At 42.7% G+C, this 23656-nt stretch overlaps 1 long non-coding RNA gene across 2 annotated transcripts in view; it reads left to right on the top strand.

The window, feature by feature from the left end:
- Window positions 1-23656, top strand: part of LOC115064029 — a 91061-nt gene that overhangs the window by 63286 nt on the left and 4119 nt on the right. For both annotated transcript variants that reach the window (XR_003843877.1, XR_003843878.1), the window contains exons 6-7: window positions 13631-13740; window positions 14026-14146. This is a non-coding gene — a long non-coding RNA (uncharacterized LOC115064029). The remainder of the gene's footprint in view (window positions 1-13630; window positions 13741-14025; window positions 14147-23656) is intronic.

Here is a 23656-nt window from a genome sequence, read left to right on the forward strand (position 1 = left end):
TGTTGGTCAAAATGGACTAAATGCCTCTGGACAGATCCCCTCCTCTTCAGCTTCTCCGTCTTCTATGGAGCACATCACCTGCCTTTTGAGGCAGTGGACTTGGCTCCTAAGATCTCTCTTTCACTTTACGTCCTGTAAACTTAGTGTCTTGGGTTTTGTTCCACTTCAAGATCTTTTTTCCACCTACAATATATAAGACTTGACCATATACACTTGTCGGAGTGGAGGCGACAGTGAATTGTGGCAGAACCAAAGGGGCTTCGGCATTTGTTGGTGTGTGGCACATTCCCCTCTGTCTTTCTTATCCTCCCTTCTTTCCTCCCTTCCTCTCTCCCCCTTTCGGACTTGGGAACCTAACCCAGGATCTTGGGTTTGCTTAGACAAGGGCCTACTACTGAGTTAAGCACCCCTGATCCCTTGTTTGTGGGTTTCTTGAGTTCTAACTGGCTTAATTTTGTTGTCCACACTGACAAACCCAAGCATAAGTCTTCACCATAATCACTCATCGGAGCCAAAAGCCCCACTGGCCAGGCCGAGCCCTGGTTGCTAACTTGCTCATCTTGGTACTTGCTGATCTGTATCAACATATGGCTCTGACCACTGGGCTAACTCACCTTTTCCCTTTTCCCACTCCAGGCTTTGCTCATGACTTCTGCATCTGTCTCAACCCCTCGCTATTATTAGCCTGCTGTACTTGGATGCCTCCTCCACTATGGTACCCCCTTTCACAGTCTCTTTGCTTTGGTCTCCCCCTGTGGCCTCCACACCCAGACTATGCCAGATATGCTCAAGGGCTTGTTGCTTTCATGATCTGGCTCACATCTGCCCTCCCTGGGATGACTCTTTGCTCTGCTGTGCTTATGTAAAAGGATCTGTGGCTTCCCGTTTCTGCTTGAATGTTCTTGGATCATCATTTCACTTGAATGTTCCTAGACCATGATCTCTCCCCACCCCTCGCATCTCTCTGGCCTTTTGAATCTCCCTAATCCTTTTTGCACTTGTGTTTGACCATCACTTGATGGCTTGGGATGCTTCCTACACTGTCTTGTGTAGGTGTTGTTTTCCTTGGGTGTTCTTTTGTGTCCTCTGGGTTCACATCTTACCTTTTCCCAGCATTTCCCACCATTCTATTGTATCCCCTCAGTTCCCCACTTGCTTTTTGAGGCTCCCCTAGACATATTTCAGGACTGCCAAGGTTTTTCTTTCTTTGGTGAGTGCTACATTTCTTTAATAGCAGTGGTTCCCCAAGGTTTATTTATTTATTTATTTATTTATTTTGTAAACTGGAAACAACTACTGTGGCTCTTTCTGTAGGTAATGGGGAAGCAGTGACCATTCATTTTGATACCCAGGTGCCTTTGGATACCTCTGAAGTCATCTAATATGACAATAACAGAGCCCTCTAGTACACTGGACAAAGCCCTCTAGTGTTTTATTGAAATCTTACCAAAGTACCATGGAAATAATCACTACTGTGGTACTAATTTTTATATTAGGAAAACGAAGTACAGCAGAGAAATGATATAACATTTATGGAGATCCATATCTTAGCATGTGGCATGTTGAGACTTTAAGCCCAGTGGTATGATAGAGCATGGAATTTTAGCTACTATCTATATATGGTTCAACCTAACCACATGCACCCCTCTGCTAGCCCTTAGGTTAGTATACTGTTATTGTATTTATAAACCACATCCATAAATTATATCTCATTTAATTGGCTCAATATCCCTCTTGTTTTTATGACTCTGGATCACATGCCTTCGCGTTCTCCCTGAGACGGGGACTGAAGAAATTGTGTTACTCTCGTTTTGTTCCTGTTCTTGTTTGGATTGTGAGCATCAACTTCTTCTGTAATCTTGGTGATTTTATGTGGCTTCTGATTCTTCCTCTTTCTTGGAAAATGAATATCTCTAGTTTGCCTTTTCCTGGCACATAGTAAGCATTTATGCTGGTTTGGAATGAACATGGCTGCTAGCAACAAAATACTCAACAGTAGCTTAAACTAACAGAGATTTATATTTCTTAATAACCTTAAGAGTTCCGGAGGCAGGCAGCTGCTGGTATTTGTTTAGTAGCTAAACAACATGTGGCCTGGCCTCTGCGGTTCCTTAGCCTTGACACTTCACACTGGCCAACTAGCTGTTGTGGTTTCAGGCATCTTATCCTTTCAAGGCAAGGACAAAAGGTACCGCCACCTCTTCCTTCCAGCCTATCCATTCATGTCTCATTAGCCACATTGTCTGCCTTTTTGGAGCCACAGGAGAGGCTAGAATAGCAAATTTTCAGCTTGTGGGATTGCATAATAAGAGGAAAGGAAGGAAAGAGTATTAGACAAAAGGGATAGTGGAGATCCAACTAACTCTCCTTTAGCCCTTCCTAACTCTTCTGAAATGCTTTTAACGGCAGAGCCATCTTTCCACCGCATTAGTCTTGAAGAAGGAAATGGATCAACTTAGTTTTTGTTATTTCCAAGTTACATGCTGTCCTGGTTAGTTTTATGCCAACCTCACACAAGCTAGAGTCATCAGAGAAAAGGGAGACTCCACTGAGAAAATGTCTCCATGAGACATTTTGGGGAAAGCCTATGGGGCATTTTTTAAAAGAGTGATTTATGGGGAAGGGTCCATGCCATTGTGGGTGGTGCCACCCATGAGCCCTTAGTAGTCCTGGGTTCTATAAGAAAGCAAGTCATGATGTGCAAGCTAGTAAGCAGCGTCCCTAAAAGACCTCATTAGCGTTAGCTACTGCCTCTAGGTTCTTGCCTCCAGGTTCCTGCCTTGTTTGAGTTCCTGTGCTGACTTCCTCCAGTGAGGAAGAGTAATATGGAAGTGTCAGTTAAATAAACTCATTCCTCCCCGTGTTGCTTTGGCCATGGTGTTTCATAGTGTTCCCTCCTTGTAGAAAATAAAGGACACTGGATAAAAAGAAGATTCTGCCCCCAGTGTACCTCAGTCACTGAAGAACAATTCGTAATGCATCTGTATGATGTGGAGGTGCACTTTCACAATTCTAAGAGTGGAGAGGTATATTACACACATACATCCATAGCTGTTTACCCATGAACATGTGGAAATTCTCAGTTTACATTTCTACACGGATCTCTATTAATAAAATATATAGGACTGGCTTTTCAGTTTCGGTTTTGTGATTTGCTCTTTTTTCCATTTCTATTGGTCAAAGATTTCTTAGGAATCTTTCTATGTCAGCCCCAATAGCCTTCTGTCATTCTTTATCCCAACCCCAGAGTATTCCCTAATTGGATGTTCATCTCTCTCAGGCTGCTTTGTCTTTTGAATGTGTTGCTAATGTTGTTTGGGCTGATGGCATTATTTTCAAATGAGGGAGGTGCAGAAGGGCAGAGTGTCAAGGACTACCATTGACTACACACTTAGTAAACGAGTGCTTCTGAGCCAGGTGTCGGGATCTCCCATTTACCCACTTCCCAAAGCCTCCCTAGGGCTATGACTGAGCCATATAGTAGGGTACCACAAGGAAGCTGAAGTCAGATGATGCAACTCTCCTGAAAGTATTAACTGGTGTCATAATCACACATCAAAGACTTTTAACCAAATAGCTTCTATAGATGTGGGCATTAGTTTCATAGAAAAACCAACAACAAAAACCTTGCCTACTTATCAAGTTATTTTTCCAAGGATGTTATATGTTCCATGGGTTCTCATAAAGAAGTCATTTTGATTTTTGGGGGAGTCAGTTTCCTTAGTTAAGAGTGAGAGCAAAGCCAGGTGTGGTGGCGCATGCCTTTAATCCCAGCACTTGGGAGGCAGAGGCAGGTGAATTTCTGAGTTCGAGGCCAGCCTGGTCTACAGAGTGAGTTCCAGGACAGCCAGGGCTAAAAAAAAAAAGAGTGAGAGCAAAGCCAGGTCCCTAGGGAATTTCTATTCTTCTGAAGACTGTAGTGGGAGTTATCAGATGGGACCAGATTCAAAGCAGTGCACTACACATGTAAAAAGCCAACATGGTCACATAACGGTGCATGGAAGCCTCCAAAATATCAAATAAAAGCTCAGCAGATCCATCACTTCTGGGGATTGACAGGAAAAGAACCACATGCTACAGCAACAGCTCCAAACATCACTGAAAGTGAATGTGAGAGCAACAGGCCTCTTCCAGAAAGGCAGGCTCATTCCCTTCTACAGAGGAAGACTTAGGTGACCAGAGCACAGTTGTTAGCTGATCAACATCGAGCCAGGGTAACTGTTGCAAGGCTGTAGAAGAATTTACCCTTGACTTTAACTGGTGCTTACTAACCAGAAAGAGACCAATTCTGTTGCGGGGGTGGGGGGGGGAATAATTTCTCTTCTGTTTCTTTCAAAGGCAAAGATTATTTACATAGACTGAAATGTTAATTTCTCTCAGAAATCAAAGCCACGGGCAGACTGTTAAGCAAAATCCATGTGTGTGATTAATGTTGGATGCCCTCTTGTTCTGGTAGAGCCATGTTCTCCCAGGAAACATATGGAACACATTTATGCCTATATTACATATATCTGTGTTCACAAGCAGACATACAGATGTTTGACTTTGGGTGCAATGGATTGTCAAATTTCTTTTTACAACACAGTCAGAAGAGGAAATGCTGCTGAGAGCAGAGTGTTGTACAAGGGGATAAATGACCAAGCGCCTGAATGGTGACACAAAATGTGACTAGATAGATCATGGGCCCTAGAAGAGAACCTACCACTATTATTTGGCTAAAGTAGCATAATAGTGTGACTGCCAATGTCATATTGCTATACTCCTAGATCAGGGCCTTGCTTAGCCCTCGTTGCTTCTTGTTGGAGAAGGTAAGTAACACAGAGAGGCACATCTGACCAGCGTATGAGAATGAGAGACATGGGAGTGCTTAGCTCTAAATAGATGTCTTTTATTTTATTTTATTTTTTTACACATTCTTCTAAAGGCTCCAGGATCACTGCAGAAGAAGTAGAGAGACTGTAAGAGTCAGAGGTTGTAGATGATACCCCTTTCCCCAAAGTGTTTCCTGGACATGGTAGGGCCGATGCATATATGGATATGCATGGGAGAAGGGGAGGATTTAGGAAGAGTTGGAGAAAGGAATAAAATATCAACTACATATATGGTATGAAATTCTTAACAACAACAATAGCTACAAGAGTAACCTGGAGAATGGCACCTGCAGACTGGGAAGAAAGCTGAATGGAAGCTAGGGTGGGGGAGGGACATGTCTTAGAAGTGGGATTGTACTATTAGTCACATGACCCTCTCTAGGCTCTTTTGCTTTGGTCTCAGCAACTGCTAGGGATGAAGGATGAGTGTGGAAGAGCTACTCTTCTTGTTAACTCATGAGCTTGTGCATGTGAACAGAGGGTACTCTTTCTTGCTTGCATCCCCCCTCCCCCCCAACACACTGATTTCCTTTCCTAAGGACAGTAGTATTCCAGGATTATATGGGGTATTTGGTCTTAGTTTTCTTGTGAAGCCTCCACACATGTTGGAAGCTATTTTCCAACATGGCTACACTAATTTGCACCAGCCCCTCTGGGTAGGGTGCCCCCATTTCCCAGTTTTTAAATATACCTGCCAGTCAATTGACTGTTCTCTATTGAGATGTCTAAATCCTTTATCCAATTTTTTAAAATTGTAGTTATTTTATCATCATTGAGTAATTTGAGTTTTTTATACATTTTAAGCACCAGTCCCTTACCTGTGTACAATTTTGCAAATCCTTTCTTGCAGTCTATGGATTTCTTACTTGGTCAGTTGTTTTCTCTGCTGTGATTTAGATTGATGTGGTCTCCCATTTGTTTATTTTTATTTTTAAAATTTTGCCTACACTTTGGGGGTTCATATCCAATAAATCACCATCCTGAGCAATGACATGAAGTTTTCCTTTGTACTTTTATACTTTCAGTTCTCCTGTTTACATTTTTATATCATTTCCAAGTTAGTTCTTACATAGGAGTTGGATAATCATCTGAGTCCATTCTCCTGTCTTCACTGGACTAAAAGCTGAACCTAATCTCACTTCATGTCACAGTTCAAATTTCAGCCCCTACCATTCTCTTACCCCTTCTCTCTGCTCTGTGGGGTCCCTAGACTATCTTTTCGCTTCAGGAAATGTGTACTTGGTTTTTCCCTCCTCCCATGATGCTCTGCTCTAGGTAACCAATGTGCTCACCTTCACTCTCTTGAGGTCTTCTTGTTCCATTATGTAAAATGTATCCCTTCCTCTGAAAGCACATAGGTTTGAAACTACCTCTTACGTAGCAGCTACGTGTCACTGGGTAAACATGAAGGTGCTGTAATTCTCCTGCCTCTTAAATGGCCATAAGAACTGCGCTAGCTTGACTATGGGATTTCCATGTCTGTGGGTCAAAGGGATGGAATCCTGGTGAGTTTCTTATGGTTCAATCTAATAGCTCCTTTACTGAGACAGGATAATGCGTGCTCAGTGTATTGTGCGGCTTAAAGAGTGTAAGCTACTTACACTGCCAGAGAAAGTCGCCAGGGGTTCACACAGAGCTCTCTAAAACCTGGTCCCCATTGCCTGTCTACCTTCATGTTTCATATTGTGCACTTACCCAACATTCAGAGGGTGAAGAACTTGCTAGAGTCTCCTGAATCCATCTGGTCATCCACATTCTTTCATATTAGATTATGCTGATGTTTCTTTCTGGAACTCTCCGTACTCTACCCTAGTCCTTAGGATCTAGTACAATAGTCCCCTTTGTTTACTCCTGTGTGCTCCCCATTCTGCCCAAGTCTGCCTTACCTTCCTCTGTGTAATTTTGGAGTTTTAATGACACTCCCTGCATACATTACAATGATTGATTTTCATAACTGACTCCTTTATAACATTTGACATTTTTTTAATACATAGGTATTTTATTCATGTCTGTCTTTAACATCTTGCACACTTTGGTACTGAATAGCTTTTTTTTTTTACAAATTTTGGGTGGGTACATACAAGTGTCTGACAAGCTGTGAATATGGAGACCTGTTCTCACACACTTTTCCTATGCCAGGGCCTGAGGGAAAGGTAAAGATTAAGAAAACATGCAAGCCACTGAGGTACAGGGACACACACACACACACACTTTAGAAATCAAGTTAAATTGGAGTATAATGGGGCAGAGAAAGGAAACAGCACAGAAAAACAGAGACCCTGAAGAGAATTGCATCCAAGTGAATGGCTGCTTGCCCTTGGCCTCTTTATGGTTTCTGATGGCGTGGCTGGCTTTTGTCCCATGGATGAGTGCAGGAAGCGATTTCCTGCCGGAGGGTGAACCAAAGGCCGGTGGGTCTCTACCCTGATTCCCAGTGATGTGTGGCAGAAGCCTGAGGGTGGGAGGCGGCTTCTAACAGCTGTCAGTTTGGAGGCCCTGGGGCTACTCTGGCTTAGGAAGAGAACTGCAAATGATGTTTAATTAAAATGAAACAATGGAAGGGCATTCCTCTGCACAGTGGCACCTCCTGGACTTACATCAATGACCTCGGACCTGTAGACACACCAGGCTGATGAGCCAGTGCTCAGAGTGAATCTGGGAAGCCCTGCAGGGGTTTGTTGAAATGACACACGACTTGGGTCCCTTCTCAGCAGATTGTTGACCTTCTATCTTGCAATGAGAAGCAGTGGTCTGGAAGGAAACCAGCCTAATTGATAGTTTCGTTTTCCTATAATCCATAGGAATGAAGTGGAATGATGATTATAGGAGAGATGAGTTCAGTGGTGCTAATATCCTGTTCATTTAGTGTTTTTAACCTGTGGATGTGCTCATGGCCACAGAACATAGGTTCAGATCCTAACCAGGGTATCTCACGTGTTCACGACTCTTTCTGATATCTGGTTTAGCACATTGAAGATGAACAGTGTATAGTGAATTATGATGCTAAGGCTGGATCTTTAAGAGAAAAACTGGCTAAGTAAAGAGAAATTTACTTGTTGGGATGTACTGTGGATAAGCAGTATGAAAAAGACAAGATCCCCTGTATCTTCTTTATCTTGCAGATTTCTGTGGAACACAAGATCCTTTGAGATTTTGCACTATGGCCCATACAATGTGTGTATGAGTTCATAGTATTCTTGGGGCCAAGGAAGCTAGAAACCAGTCAGCTAAATGCATGGGGTTTTGAAGTGAGCATCTTTGTTTATATCCCGTGTCCCTGATGCATGCTAAGCGAATAATACAGGGTGCTTCTGTGCTACTGTTTTTCTTTATAGGATGGGAATCATAATGATACCTAGGTCTTCAGATTAAAAAAAGTGAATCTGTAAAGGGTTTGGATTTGGTACTTGATGATGAGTTAATTTGAAAGCACTGGGCTTGATTTCCATAGAATAAAAAGTATGCTGTGTGTGTGCACAGGAGAGAGAAGGGTGGGAGAGAACCATCCCTTATGAACAGGCGCCCGCAAATCTTTGCATAATGATGGAGAAGGGATAAATTGAGACTCACTATACTTTGTTCTGAGACCACGATTCAGCACGATTTCCTGGCCATTGGGAAGAGAACTGAAGAGTGCTGGAATTTTCCTCCACTGGAGACTTGCCAGCTTAGTTAAGATATGCCTAACCTTCTCTGAGGCTCACAGCAGGAATTTCCTTAATTTCTACTAATCTTCACAGTCTGTGAACAACCCTGAGTACTGAATTTACCCAGGTAACTTTCAGTTCTCCATCCCAGGGGGAGGGAGGGTGTTTTTGCTCTTCACTGACAAGATATGGCACCAAGTATGTAGGAGGCTGGGAGACTCTAAGGGACCATGTCCTTGGGATTTGAGTTAGAATCCAGTTATACTGTGGAAATCTTAGCTCTTGATGACTTCTGAGGTTGCCTACTAAAGAGAGACCCATGCAACATGCCTACAGCTAATGTCATTTTCTAAGGAACAGAGATGTGTCTAACCAGCAGCCACACATAGCCCAGGACAGCTATGAATATGGCTCAACACAAAACCTTTACGTTTTACTTAAAATATAGGACTTTTATTTTAGGGCCTTTATTTTGTTCTTGCTGTTGTTTGATTTTGTTTTATTGGTAACCTGATGGCCCAGTTACTCCAGGGCATTGTAATATCAAGAAGCTGGGCATCCCTGGAAGGATGTTCAACCTTTGACTTCTGAAATAAAACATCCCTCCCAATTTAAGCTTGGTATTTCTGGATCCCTTTGAATCTGTACATTAATCAGGTTTTCTAATGTTGCTCCAATCTAATGGACACTGAAGACAAATGGTGGGAAGAGGGGTGTTTAGACAGTGCCACATATCCATTCCTAAAACAGCTGCCATGAAGAGGAACAGAATGAACAGGCAAGGGGAGAGAACTTGCCTGCACTAGAGGAACTGACAGGAGTTGTTAGTTATCAGTAGATCAAACATTAGCAGCAGCTCAGAAAGGTCTTCCTACTCACTCTCAATCCCCATGAAAAAGAATCGAGGCTATCAATAGGCTCATGAGATATTATTATTTATTGGAGTGACCTTTGTTGCTAAGTAACAGCATGACGTTCAGACCATATTAAAAATTATAATTGGCATGAGCTTAAAATATTATGTGCGGGTATCATAGACATTAAGCCTCATGGAGGGGATGTAAATTAGTCAGAAAGGTTCATGGGGGGGGTCAGTGCAATTGTCAGATAATGCTGAACCAAGTCAAATTAATTTCTAATAAAGTGTGGAAAGTGGGCAGCTGAGAACCAGTAAGCTCTGGAAACTGCAGGAGCTGTGAAGCTTGGGTGTCAGGTTGGAAATATGGACGCTCACCCATGCCAAAAAGCATTAAGGTTGGGAGTTGGAATTCAAGGAGTGACATTTCCTAGGTTCAGACATAATCTAGTTACAAGTCCTATTTTCTTGACTGGGCAGAAAATTAAGTAATGACAGCGGGCTAGAGAGGAGCCGCTACCCCAGGCTGCCTGGTTAAATGCTATCACTGAATTTTAACCAGGGCTAGAATACATTCCAGTGTCAGCAACAGGTTAAGTCTCGAACTGATCATTAAGAAAGACCAATTCCTTCTCAGCGGGCTGAAAAATCTAAATAAGCTAGGTAGGCAGAACACCAGGTAAATTAAGATACATCTTATCCTTTCACCCACTGTGAAATGGAATCTTAATGTACAGTAGCACTTGCAAGGTGACACGGAAACTCTGGCAGTGGAATCAAACTGGAAGGGGTAGCCACAGGAAGCCTGGAGGAGATCTACCTTGAAGTGCCTGGCTGCCTTGTCCGTTATTACTCACGTATTTATTGTCCTTGTCACCCAATACCAGATATAAATGACCTTGAAGGAGGCAAAGCTTGTTCTGGCCTATGGGTCCATTGCTTTGGAACTGAGGGGAGGCAGAAACATCATGTGATGACACTTTGTGGTGACCAGGAAAGGGAGCACATCATGGACAGTGAGATGCTTCGCAGAGCATCTCACTCAGAGTGAACCACTTCCTCCATATTGCCTCAATTCTTGAGGTTCCCATACCTTCCAAAATAGTGCTACCAGTTGGGGACCAAGCCTTGAACCAATGAGCCTGTGGGGATTATTTAAAATTCAAAGCCACAGCATATTCTATAGAATATAGATTCAATAAGGACAGAAACCATATTGGCTGGTTTGATATCATGTACTCCTGAAATAAAGAGAGAAGTTGACTTTGGAGACTGGAACTCTCTGTGAGGTTTTCATCTTATCTTCTGCTAGGCCTTCCACAGCAACTGGAGGCAGTTGAACTGGATTCTATTATCTAATGGTGCTGAATAAAGAATCCGAGTAGAGACTCATTTAGATCCATCCCTGGAGCATTCTAGGAACCTCCAACCTTGCTACATAGGCGTGGACTGTGGGATTGGAGAGTTCAGAAGAGTTACCTTTTCCTCCTGAGCAGAAACTACTCACTGATTTCTATTCCCTTCTCTTGGGCATATGATCAGAACACACATTCCATCATTAGAGGACTGGTACCCAACTCTCATGTGGAGGGTATCAGCACAGTAGAAGACGCTATGAGATTTTGAGCAACATAAAAACTCAATGGGAGACACCATCATTAAGCACAAATAAGTGCTGGTTGATTTTCTATTTTGTGGCTTCCTCAAATAACCATAGCCTATCTCTCTGTCTTATTGATAAACTCTAAGAGACCAATCTTCAACCATATCCTACCCTAACATTTATTTACTTGTTTGATCTTGGGCGAGCTACTTAAGTTCCCTGGGACTTGACCTCTTCCTGCTTAAAGCAGGGATAGTGATTGACTTACCCAAAATGGTTGTAAGGATGAAATGTGTATAAAACCACATGATCAGAACTTTCATGTAGCCAGAGCTTGCTAAGCCCTTTCTGTATCTCATGTGACAGACTGCTTGCCTAGAACATATGGGTCCCTGACCTTAATCCCTAGCACCCCAGAAAACCAGGTGTTGTGGAGCCTGGCAATGATCTCAGCACTTTAGAGATTAAGGCGGAAGGATCGGAAGTTCAAAGTCATCCTGAGCTACATATAAAGTTTGAGACTAGCCTAGGCTACATAAGACCCCTCCCCCCATCTCAACAAAACAAAACACCTCTCTTCCCAAGAAACCTCACAAGCCTTTTCTGTATTATAGCCCCGAGATGGGTGAACTCAGATTTCTGAGTTTGTGATCGGAAGGTTAGGAGTGTTCTCTTCTGGTCCTGGCATGTAAAGAGCTTGGCGGGCATCTGCTGGAGTAGATAGAATTCTTGAGAGCTCTGACAGTCACCCTAACACTGTTGCTTATAGTTCAGCGTTGCTGAGTGTCCAGCAGCTGCTGTTAGGGAAATGGTCCAGACATTTAAGACAGAAGGAGTCAATGTGTTTGCCATTTTGAGTTCTTTCTCCTTCCTCTCTTCTACTCTCTGCTTCAAGATGCTCAGGTATGTGGTTTACCTCAATTGCTCTTTATCCACTTACTGTTTGAGTCTGTTCTAGGTTAGGTCTTGAATGTCCCCCAAAGATCCAAGTGTTAAAGCTCAAGCTGACACTGATGGGAGAAAGTGGAGTCGTTAAGAAGAGAGCCATAGTTGATGACTACTAGATCATTGGGAGGAGGTTATTAAAGGGGATTGTAGGATCCTGATGCCTTTCTCTACTGTCTTATGCTCTCAGGCCATGGTGAGGTCTCCTGCGGGCTTCCTCATTGAGGAAGGCTCAAATCAACAGAGACAACTAATGAACCAAACTTCCAAAATTGTGAGCAAAACAAGCAATTGAGCTTTCCAAATTGGTTTTCTCAGGCATTTGATAAAGTAACTGGCTAAGAGAAGGAGCCAGGTGACTGGTACACTTGTTTCCCCAGGTCACTGTCTGCCATGAAAGATTGTCACAGAACTCAAGTGCTCCTTTCTTACATTTTGTTCCTGCCATGTTCTGGCATCTATTTAGAATAAAATGCAACTGTAGCATTGATAATTCCAGGGTACCAATGTGTCACTTATGTCCTTTCTAAATCTGTCTCTCACTTTTAGAAATAGCAACTCTTAAGGTTTGGAGATGTAGCTTATTGAAAGAGGGCTTGTGTAGCATCCACAGGATTCTATTTTAAATCCTTATTACCAAATGCACCACCACCAGCAGCAGCAGCACCATAAATAGCATCCTTCCTCCTCCTACCATCCCTTTGCATCCCCAATCGCCATCACCATCACCACCTCCATCCCTCTGCCACCACTAGCATTGGCACCCCCCNCCCCCACCATCCCTACCAGCAGCACCATTTCCCTGCTACCCTTTCCCCCATCTCTACCCCCCACCATCCCGCTATCCCAACTACCCCCCCAGCTACCTTCTCCTCTACCCTCACCCCAACAACCCCCTCCAGTATGACCTCTTTACTTAAAATAATTCTATTCTAAATTTTCTGAGTTTCTGCTCAGATCCCCATCGTGGTCACTTGTGAATACAGCCATGTATTTAGCCATCTTCACATGCATGACTGACTATCTTTCCTAATGAGGTTCTATAAGCTTGTTGAATGAGTGGGGTCCTTAGTTGTATTACCTTTATAGTGATGCTAATGATAATACACAAGAAACAGGTTTGCTGGGAGGATAAAGATGGTGCTATATGATCATTCTTCATAACCCATAAATTTCTGTACACATATAGGGCACAGGTTATTATAGCTCTCCACTTGAGTGGAGGGAACCTCCAGCAGCTCTCATTTCATGCCAAGATGAAATTTTATGTCTACCTCTGAAATGTCTGGAAAGCCCAGAGGTAGCTGTAGCCAACAGGTTCCCTCTTATTAGAGTCCTTGCATTATTGATGCCACTGCTGTGACAAGAGGCGACCCTCAGAAGCCTCGTGCTGTCCATATATCTGCAACATTATTCCTTCATGAGACTTAACCAAGAGATGAGGGTTATGGAGTCTCTTGGGTGGCAAATGCTAACAAATGGCTTGACAGACCCAAATAAAAATTTTAAGCTAAAATGAACATACTTTTCGACTTCTCTGGTTGCTTTAGTCCATTGTATTCTAAAAGATCTGGTTTTGGGGGGTATAGAATCCATTCAAATATATAAGGTAAAAATTGCTTTATTGGCTTATTGTCTGAAATCTTGGCAGAGCATAGACATGTTTCAGCATTTATGACCCTTTGAGTGATTTCCAGCTTTGTTCCAGGAAAAATACAATTACTCTTGTGGAAGCCACAATGCCAGTCTGCATGAGGCCGGCTGCTTCTGAGGTCACGTGGGGTCTCTAGGTCCTTGGCTCATCTTTTTTGGCTGAGGGTGAGTGTAACCATTTGTGAAACTGTCTGAGAAGCACAGGACTTGCACGGGGAGGGAGTGAGGGCATGATACATCCAGCTGTGCGCTATCAGCCCCAGGAACACATCTGGAAAAGTAGGTATTCGAGGCCTGCCTGAGTGGTTAGAGAGGGAGCATGGCTTGCTTTTGTCTTAGATGTGATGCTGTTGGGCTGTGTGGGGGCCCACAAGGAGGACTGCCATCCTCATAGTCTGAGTCAATGCCGTTAGATCTCATCCTTACACCATGTTAATTTCTCCATGACAGCACAGGAACGTGAAACTTTATCAGATCCAGGATAGCTGAGGGAACCAGGAACAACTGTCCACCTCCCCTACTTCTTTCTGAGTGTCTTGCAGAGTTGGAGAGGCAACTTAGTCATTAAAGGGTAAGTCACGCGTCTAAACATCAAAAGTTCAGTTCCCTAGAGCGTTGTAGGGCACAGCTTCAGCCCAACTCTGTAACTGCCCTCAGCTGGTTTGATTTCGCTGTCCTAATTTTTGCCTGGATGGATCCTATGCAACAGGGACTGGTTGATTTTGGCCTTCGCTCTGTGACTGAAGTGGTGGCTAGCATCACTGGGTCAGGATTCCCTGTGTTAAGAAGGTATGTCTGACTTTATGTCTCACTTTATCAAACCTTATTTTGTATGGTCATCTCTCCTTAGTCTCAACCAACACTTCCTCCTACTAAATGAACTAGACTTTGATTATTTTGTTCACTATCTTCAGTAAAAATGCTAATTCATCCTTGTTAATATTGCCCACCATGGCAGCCCTGTCTCCAGTGTTCACTGCTGTGGCCATGACTGTCCTGCCCTTAAGCTGAGGGCTCCTGCCTGCTACTCTCTCTTCAGTGCGTTCCACCCTTTAATGCTTTCTTTTCACTCATGTGATAAAGTCTGACGAACAGAACTGATTACTCACAAGACATTGATTTGCCTCTTTGGTGATACTTCATGGGACCAACTCTTTCTTCATTGTCTGGGATGCCCCTGTGGGCCTTGGTATATACTAGGATATCAATGTAGACGCTTTTCTCTGCCTGAATTATTTTGGCAGCTAACTAACTTTGCCCTCACCCCCCAACCCCTAGTCCTTGCTTAGATTTGTCTCTCTGGTCTTGTCCTCCTTCTCAGATTTTCCTGGAAAGGGTTCTGTAGCTGAGTACCCATCTAGATACATAGGACCATCTTAAAGATAGGAAGGCTGTTATCACTGGTTTTTGTCCTACCAGACTGTGGGTGTTATGAGCCCAGCAGGTAACCTGAGTTTAGCACAGGGCCTGGCATGTGATAGATGCATAACAGACTAATGTTACAGGAAAAGAAAACAATAAAGAAACAGGGAATGAGGAACAGAGGAAAGATATAGTTGAAGGGCTTTAGCAGGCTCAAGGCTGGCAAATATGATGGTGGCAGGCCTTGCCTTTCCCCTGTCCATCTCCCTCGTAAACCATAGATTATGTCCCTAAATCTAGCCATCAAGGACTATTCCCCTATTTGGCCACTTCCTCCTCCTGAGGAAGGTCTATCCAAGGTCTATCAAAATACTGAAGTCTAGTAATCAAAATCCCCCTTTGGTTCACTTAATTAACATGGCCAATCAAAACATCCCACTGTATTCTAGCCCATTCTAACACAGACCTCCTTCTTTTTCCTCTTGTGGGAGGGGACCTTCAAAGTCATTTGGCCTAGGATTTGCCTGATCTCCCCATTTGTTAGAATGTCCTGGAAGGTTTTCTGAAATTGATTTCCAGGTCCACCATAACATTGGTCAATAGGTCTATGGAGACTCTGACTTGGTAAGCTTATGATGGTAGGAACAGCTTGATTTTATCAAGTAGGTATTTGGGGATTCAGATACTCAGAATTAGCAACCACCAACCTAAGAGTTCAAACCCCAGTTATACTTACTTTCTCATTACAGTAGCTCTGAATACTGTGTAAACATGAGCTGTCCATATAATATGTTTTCCCTTTTAAAAAGGTTACACTTTTTAGTTTCATGTCACATTTATTTGTCTTTTGCTTGTTTATTTGAGAGAGAGTTTTTTACTTTATAGCCCAGACTAGACTACATTCACCATGATTTTCTCAGACTTTCTAGCTTCCTCAGAGTACAGGAATTTTAATGCTCTTTTTACATGGCTGCTCTGCTAAGGGATCACATCCAAAGATTCTAACCAGTCAGAACAAAGACACACCCTGAATTACAGTATAATCTTGCTAGAATATAGACACACCCTTAGCACATACCTTAAATCCCTAACAATAAAGGTAAGGTTGGTTTGTGGAAGGAAACAGTCATGTTTGAAAGTGACATCTAATTGAGGGGCAGACAAAGTGAAGAATCAAAGAGAGATTTAACAGAATGAGTCAGAGAGAGGACACACCCAACTCACATGAGAACAGCAGAGGAAGGAGGGGCTACTTAAGGGCAGCAAAAGATACAGAAGTAGTGGTGGTATGTGTTGTGTGTTGTGTGTTGTGTGGAGTGTGGTGTGTGGTGTTAGTGTATGGCAGTTTTACCAAGACAGTTTTACAGAGATGGGTAACTGAGAGAACAAACTAGACACAGGTGAAGACAGAACTAGCCAGAGAATGAGAATGAGCCAGAAGTTAGAACATATTGCCAAAGTTAGTATGAGGCCAAGCAGACTAATTCAAATAGAAGTCGAGAAAAACCAGACTAAATCAATCAGCTTGGAAGATTAGATTGTATAGAAGGTAGAAGCGTCCAGAGATAGTTAGAGCAGAGAAGGAAATAATCGGGGCTCAGCCTAAGCTGTGTGTTTGCACTGTTTGGATATGACTCTCATTTCATCACTTCATCTAAGGAAATAAAAGCAAGATTTACACTCAGTCTGCCACATGCTGGGATCACAGACATGTGCCACCACACTTGGCTTCCATGCCACACTTAACTTTTACTTTTCTATTACATCTGTATTTATTTGTTTTAGGTGTGTGTATGTGTGTGCGTGTGCACCATGGCACATGTAGGTCAGAGGACATCTCGGAGTCAATTCTCTCTTTTCACTAAATGGGTCCTGAGGCTCTAACTCCGGCCATAAAGCTTGGTGGCAATTGCCTTTACCTATCACGCCCACATTTTGGTTTTTCAAAGGGCTCACATATCTTCAATCTCATTTCCGGTTATGAAGAACCCTTTAAGGCAGTGGACTGTGTAAAATAACTAGCTGTGTTATTTGAGGAGATGTGGGGGATAAGGGGCAAGATGGCCAACAAGGATTCACTAAAGTTCCCACAGAAATACCACGAATTCCTGATGCTTCTTGTGGTCTCCTCTGGGAGATGCACATATTTAATTCTAGAATGCCACACACCTTATTTCAAATCTTATAATATTTAATATCTGCATTAAACATTTGCAATTAGCCTTAAAAATGATTGATGGTCTCTTCTCATTTTTAAAAAGGCTGCTATACAGATACATAAAGGTAAGAAGCTGTTAGGAGAAATTTTATGGTAGGTGGTTCTTGGCAGCAATCGGTTTTCTTTTATGGCAGTCTGGAAATTTTCCTGGGTAATAACTTTCTTTTCTTTTAACGGGCATAAAATAAAGAGGTTCTAGATAGTTGGATCATTATCAAATGATTTTCCAAAGACAACCATAAATTGTCAATACCATTCAGGCAAAACTGAGACGTGCTCAACATCTGGAAATCCAATGGATAAATAAAGCTTCGACTTTTCCCTTTCTTGTTGGTCATGATAGCTGGCTCCCTGAAATGTAATTCCTTAAAGAGGCACTTAGCATGGCGAGCTGGGAGGAAGAAACGTTGAGAAAGGTAGTCATGCAACTTCTCCATGTAGTAAGAATTCTCTTGTGAATAGAGACAGTTATATTTGGTTTCATTCACCACAGCTTAAGCTGAAGAGGCAGAATGTTGCCATTCTGAAAATAATCATAAGGAAAAATCTGACTGAAAACTAAGCCTTGCACTCATGTCCATAAATTAGCTCAACCAAAAGTTTGTACCTTTTGCTGTGTGAATAACTGCTAGGCTTATCATTGTAAGAATGTCACTATCAAAATCATATATATATTTATACACACATACATATATACATATGCACACATATATGACATATTATATATACAATGCATTATATACAACATATTAATCCATGCCCTCATCCCCTAGTCTAATACATGGCACCTTTCAAATTCCTTCTGGTTTCAAATCTCCTGCTGCCTTCCTGACCTCCACCTCCATTCTGACAAGTTCTACCATTCCCGTCCATGGTTGCACTCTCAGACTCACATCAATGTGTGTGTGTGTGTGTGTGTGTGTGTGTGAGAGAGAGAGAGAGAGAGAGAGAGAGAGAGAGAGAGAGAGAGAGAGAGAGAGAGAGATGGGTGGAGGGAGAGAAGGAGGAGAGAGACAGACTTTAAGGCCAATGTGAGCTGTACAGTGAGTTCTGGAATATCCTGGACCCTATAGTAAGAGTATATTAGGAAGTAAAAAAAACAAAAAAAGACAAATAAAAATAAAAATAAACTATAATTACTGCTTTACTGATTTTCCTTTATTGCATTGCTTAGTCCACTCTCTGTGCTTTACAAACTATTAGCTCAGTCAATTCTTTATGTTTGAGTTGAAAATCTTTATTTTTAAGTTATGTGCATGCATACATATCTATGTGAGGATATGTGCCCATGAATGAGGGTGCCCATGGAAGTCAGAAGAGAGCATCAGATCTGCAGATGCAGTTAAAGTTACATGTAGGTGTGAGCTGCCTGTAGTCAGCGTGGAGAACTAGATTCAGTCCTCTGCAAGGACAGCAAGGGCTCTTGACAACTGATGCCCACATGATTATTCCTTTCATTTCCTCAAACGGAGGTAAAGTAACTTCTCCAAGGCTATGAAGGCAGGAAGCAATGGTCCTGGAATTTAAACCTGTCAGCCTGCTTCCAAATCCTTGCTGCATGATTTAATGAGCTCTGATACAGCAACTGTCCACGAACCTCTGAGGACCTCTCTGAGAAGGAAGCACTGATGTTGTGCCTGAGAGTGGAGCCATGGATGGGAGTGGGAGAACTTGCCAGAATGTGGAGGTAGAGGTCAGGAAGGCAGCAGGAGATCTGGAATCAGAAGGAACTTGAAAGGCCTCCATGTATAGAGTTCATAGGCAAGAGGAGGAGGGCACAGATGTTGGTGTAGGAAGCTGGACTGGATAACCAGACCTGGCTGCAGGAAAGGATGAAAGTGGCATCTTGTGGTGAAAAAGGAGATTCTTTTGTGGTACTGGGGATGAGACCTGAAGCCTTTTGCATGATAGGCATGTGGCCTATCACTGAGGCTGAGATTCTGTGTGTGTGTGTGTGTTTGTGTGTGTGTGTGTGTGTGTGTGTGTGTGTGTATGTGTGCATATATGTAGAAGACAAATGTCGATGTCTGGTGTACTCCTCAATCCATTCCTCAACCATATTCTACCTTATTTTTTGAGACAGGGTCTTCCGATGAACCCAGGGCTATACTCTCTGGCCAGTGAACTCTAGGGGTCTGTTTGTGCCTACCCAGTGTCAAGATTGCACATCTGCACCAGAGCACCTATCTTTTATGTTAGTGCTAGGGATCTAAGCTCATGTTCTCATGCTTGTGAGGCAAGTACTTTAGTCACTGAGCCTGTCCCCAGATTTCATGTCCTTTTACTGTCACGTTCAGTCCAAAGTACAATGAGACTATTTTCCCATCATGGCTCACATAACAGTTGACAATTCAGAGGCTAAGTGTAGGTTGCATGCAGGCAGCTGCTTGCGGCTAGTGGTGACCACAGGCACCACCCAGAGGGCTGGACCCCAGTATCCATTCCCAGTACTTGTTACCTGGGCTCTAACACCCATGAGTGCGCTGTGATCGGATTCCCTCTTAGAACTCTCCACTCCACGTTTAGTTCCCAGGCTTCGCTATTTTCTTTTATTCCTGCTTCTGTCCCCTGTACTTTTCAGGGTACAGGAACACATGGACCCTTCTAGAAGCTGAATCAACATGGAAGAGCTCCCTCTAACCAGGTTTTATAGTGTTCCAAGTAGATCTTTATTTACATGCCAGCCACATAGCCATCCCCTTGACTGTCAACCTCTTTCTGTTGGACAAGATTACGCTCTTATTAAGTTGCAAGGGGCTGATAGGCTATTTGCTCTCCTAAGACGGTAAGAGGATTTACCTTGTGAAAGAAGAGTTACTTAACTAAAGGGACACAGTGACATTGTCAGGTAAGTGAGGTGACCTCCCTCTACCAGTCATGGGGGACACCTGGGGTGTCATTTTGCCATCTATTGCCTCTCATTTCAGCTCTGATGGGTGATATAGTAATAAGTCCAGACTGCAAAGACGTTTTAGTATCGTGACTTATGCTCTTCTGTCTGGGAGTCTCGGAGTCCTGGCTGCAATTAGGTTCTTACAATTGCTGAATTGCTGCATAGAGAATGATTAGTGGGGCATATGGGAAAGATGGTGATATAAAGTAGATCTGATACCCTGGCTCTGTTTGCATATGGATGAGAGCCTGGCTTAAGGTGTAGTCCATTTGAACAAATCAGTTCCAGGATGGCCAGAATATCAGCGGTCACCCTTTGTATGGAAGGAAGAGAACTGAAAGGATATGAGAGCCAAGAAAGTCAAATTTAAGGACTCCTGTAGTCTACCAGGGTTGAGCAGTTAGACATTGCTCACCTGGCTTAGGAGCTGTACTCTGTGTATGTCTGAATGCATGTGTTTCAGAGTTTTCTAGTGTCTCCTGGCCACTCCACCTCCAATATCTAACCCCTCTGTTACTACTTTGATGCATTTGTGCCCGTTTGTGACTGATAAGGGCACAGTTGGCCATAATTCTTTCTGTAATGGGGCATGTCAGATACAGCACCACAGCTCTCCTTGGTAGAGCTCTCGAAGGTCAGTTAAATACACAGTTGAGAGAGGCTTAGCAGAAGGGTGTTTCCATCCCAGCATGGACTCAGCCAATAGCTTTCCTGTGGGAAGTTTGATCTCAAGTGGAGGGCAAGGCGACAGTTATTACTACCTCTACCTTACTTGCGCGGTGGCAAAATGCCTCACACTTTACCTGCTGCCATGCCTAACCCATCCTTGGTAAACACTATCAACCAAAAAACCCTCTTCCTTCTTTAAACTGATTTTTTGTCTGGGTAGATTGTGATTTTGTCACAATAAGAGAAGTAACCAATACAGTAATAACCCTTAGAGAAGAGGATTTTGTTCCCTTCCCCTCTCCCTTCCTCTTCTCTTTATCTTCCATCTCCGTATCGTCTCCTCCCTTCCTCCTTTCCACTCAGAACATGACCTTTTCTGTTGAGCAGTGTGAATTTTCTAGTGGGCATTTAGCCTGCATTGTTGGAAGGTACAGCTAGCATTTGTTCTGTAACAAGTAGAGACATTATTCCATGGACAAGGAAGCATCTCCTCCATCACTTGGGGTGAGATCTTATTTGTTAGGTTTCTGAACACCTCTAGTACAACTGCCAATCCTTACTGGGTACTAAGACACCCTAAAACAGGAGCCCAATCCTAAAGCTATCATGCAATTGGTACATAATTATTATTGCCCTTAGGTTATGGAATGTCACATTTACATTGATTAGTTTTGTTTTTTTTTTCACCACTGGGGTCAAAATTTGTGACGAGGACAAAACCTGAGAGGGTTTTGCTCCTGGTTTCCAAGGTGTCGATAATCACAGCAAGCAAGTGGGCAGTGAGGAGCCGAGCAGTTCACACCATGGAAGACAAGGAAACAGGAAAGAGCGATGCAGTTGCGCAGACCTTTTTCTTCTGTTACAGCCTGTGTTGGTTCCTCTTATGTTGCCATGATAAAAACACTGTGACCACAATCAACTTACAGAGCAAAGAGTTTATTAGGGCTCATGGTCCCAGTGGGATAAGAGTTCAGCATGGCAGAAACCCACAGCAGCAAGGAGTAGGTATGGAGGTGGGAACAGTAAGCTGGTATCTCATATCTTCAACCACAAGCATGAACTGGAGGGGAGGTAAAAGTAGCTATACTCAAAGTCCACCTCCCTTCAGCAAGGACACACCTCTTCATAAACCTCTCCCAACAGGACCTCCATCTGGGTACCAATTTTTCAATCGTCTGAACCTATGGGGGACATGCTAATTCAAACCACTAGCCCCTCTCCCCTTTTCTGCATGTAAGCCCTCAGTTCAGAAATGATGCCATCCACATGCAGGGCAGGTCTGAGCTGCACACATACAGAGAGAGAGAGAGAGAGAGAGAGAGAGAGAGAGAGAGAGGGAGAGAGAGAGAGAGAAAGGGAGCCTTCAATCTCCTAGGTAATTATGAATTCAGTCAGATTGACCATCAAACAAACCATCACAACATGGTCATTTTTATATCATTATTTTAGCTCAGGACCCTGTGGGCTGCAGCGAGGTACCTTTCCTTAGCTGGTATAGCCATGGGGCTTTGCTGGTTTGGTTATTCTAAGATAGATTAGCCAAGTTCTTCTCCTTTTTGTATCTCTTGTATTCCTCACTTTCCAGTAGGTTAGCATGGGCAAACCTTTGCATGAAGATAGCAGAGAGAGCAGCTGGGAACTAAGATATCTAAAAACTCAGTTTTGGAAATGGCACACTGTCACTTCTTACTCTACTGGTCAAAGTAAGTGCCACAGCTGAATGTCACTTGAGTGCAAAGACAGGTGAAGAATTTGAGCCAATAATGCCACCCCCCATACTATGGTTCATACTATAAGGAACGTACGGCACATTCATTAACTCCATTAACTTCAGTACGTTGCTTTCTTCTTGGATGGAGTGGTAAGGAGTGGAAATATAGACTATAGATGTCCAAGTCAAAGAGCAGTGACCCACAAGGTCAATGTTAGTTGGTTTTGTTATGTGCTTGTGTGTGTGTGTGTGTGTGTATATATATATATATATATATATATATATATATATATATATATATATATGCAGCATTAAATGCAAAGGAGACACAGGCACTTTAAAATCCAGTGAAATAAATCTTCCCTTTGTTTCCCTGGATCATCGCCTTCCTCCACTCCCCTACAGATTGTGTGTATGCTCACACTTTAATTTATGCTTTAATTCTTACCTTAGCTTATTTACTCAATTAAAAAAGAGATTCAAGCGTAGAAAACTCCATCGCTCATCATCCACTAAAGATTTACTCTAGAAAGGGATGCATATGATTTTGCAGGCTCATTAACTATTCGTTTTTTAATTGCATATTCTGGATGCTGTTGGTTTATGTAAATGCTTCTTTCGTGTTCAAAGTGACCTTGTTTATCACCCCTGAGTCAAAAAAGAAAACTATTGCTTATTAAAGAACGAGGCGACAGGTCACCTCTTGAGGTTTCCTGAAAGGGCTGTCACCAGATAAACTGGAAAAGTTTGATTTAATACCAACTGGTCCTTTTGGGTCATGGAAAGAACATTTATTTTAATAACTGTTTGCAGGCACAGGCCTTTGCCCTAAATAAAATGATGTAAGTATTAGTTTACAGGCAAATTTGAAAGAAAAAAAATGTCAGGAGAGGAGAGGATTAAGTGAAATTCCTTAACAGATTTTTTTTTTTTTCAAGACTGCATGGACTCTTTGTGTCTGTCTTGAGTGTGTTACACTTTAATGAGATTATTTTGACATTTTCAATAGGTTTGAGCACCATGCATAACAAAGATTTCTTTCTATTGCCCTTTCCTCCCAAGGAAATGTCTTTCTATTGGGCTAGGAGTTGATAGTTGAGTTATTATGCCCTTTTGTTTTGATTTATATATTCTAGTCTGTCCGTAGCATTTTATACATTTTGCCTGCCCTGGGCTTTGTCTACACACACAAGCAAGTCAAGCACCCTTCTTCTCTCTCCGCTTAGTC

The sequence above is a fragment of the Mus pahari genome, chromosome 5 (genome assembly GCF_900095145.1).
Source record: "Mus pahari chromosome 5, PAHARI_EIJ_v1.1, whole genome shotgun sequence".
Classification (NCBI taxonomy): domain Eukaryota; kingdom Metazoa; phylum Chordata; class Mammalia; order Rodentia; family Muridae; genus Mus; species Mus pahari.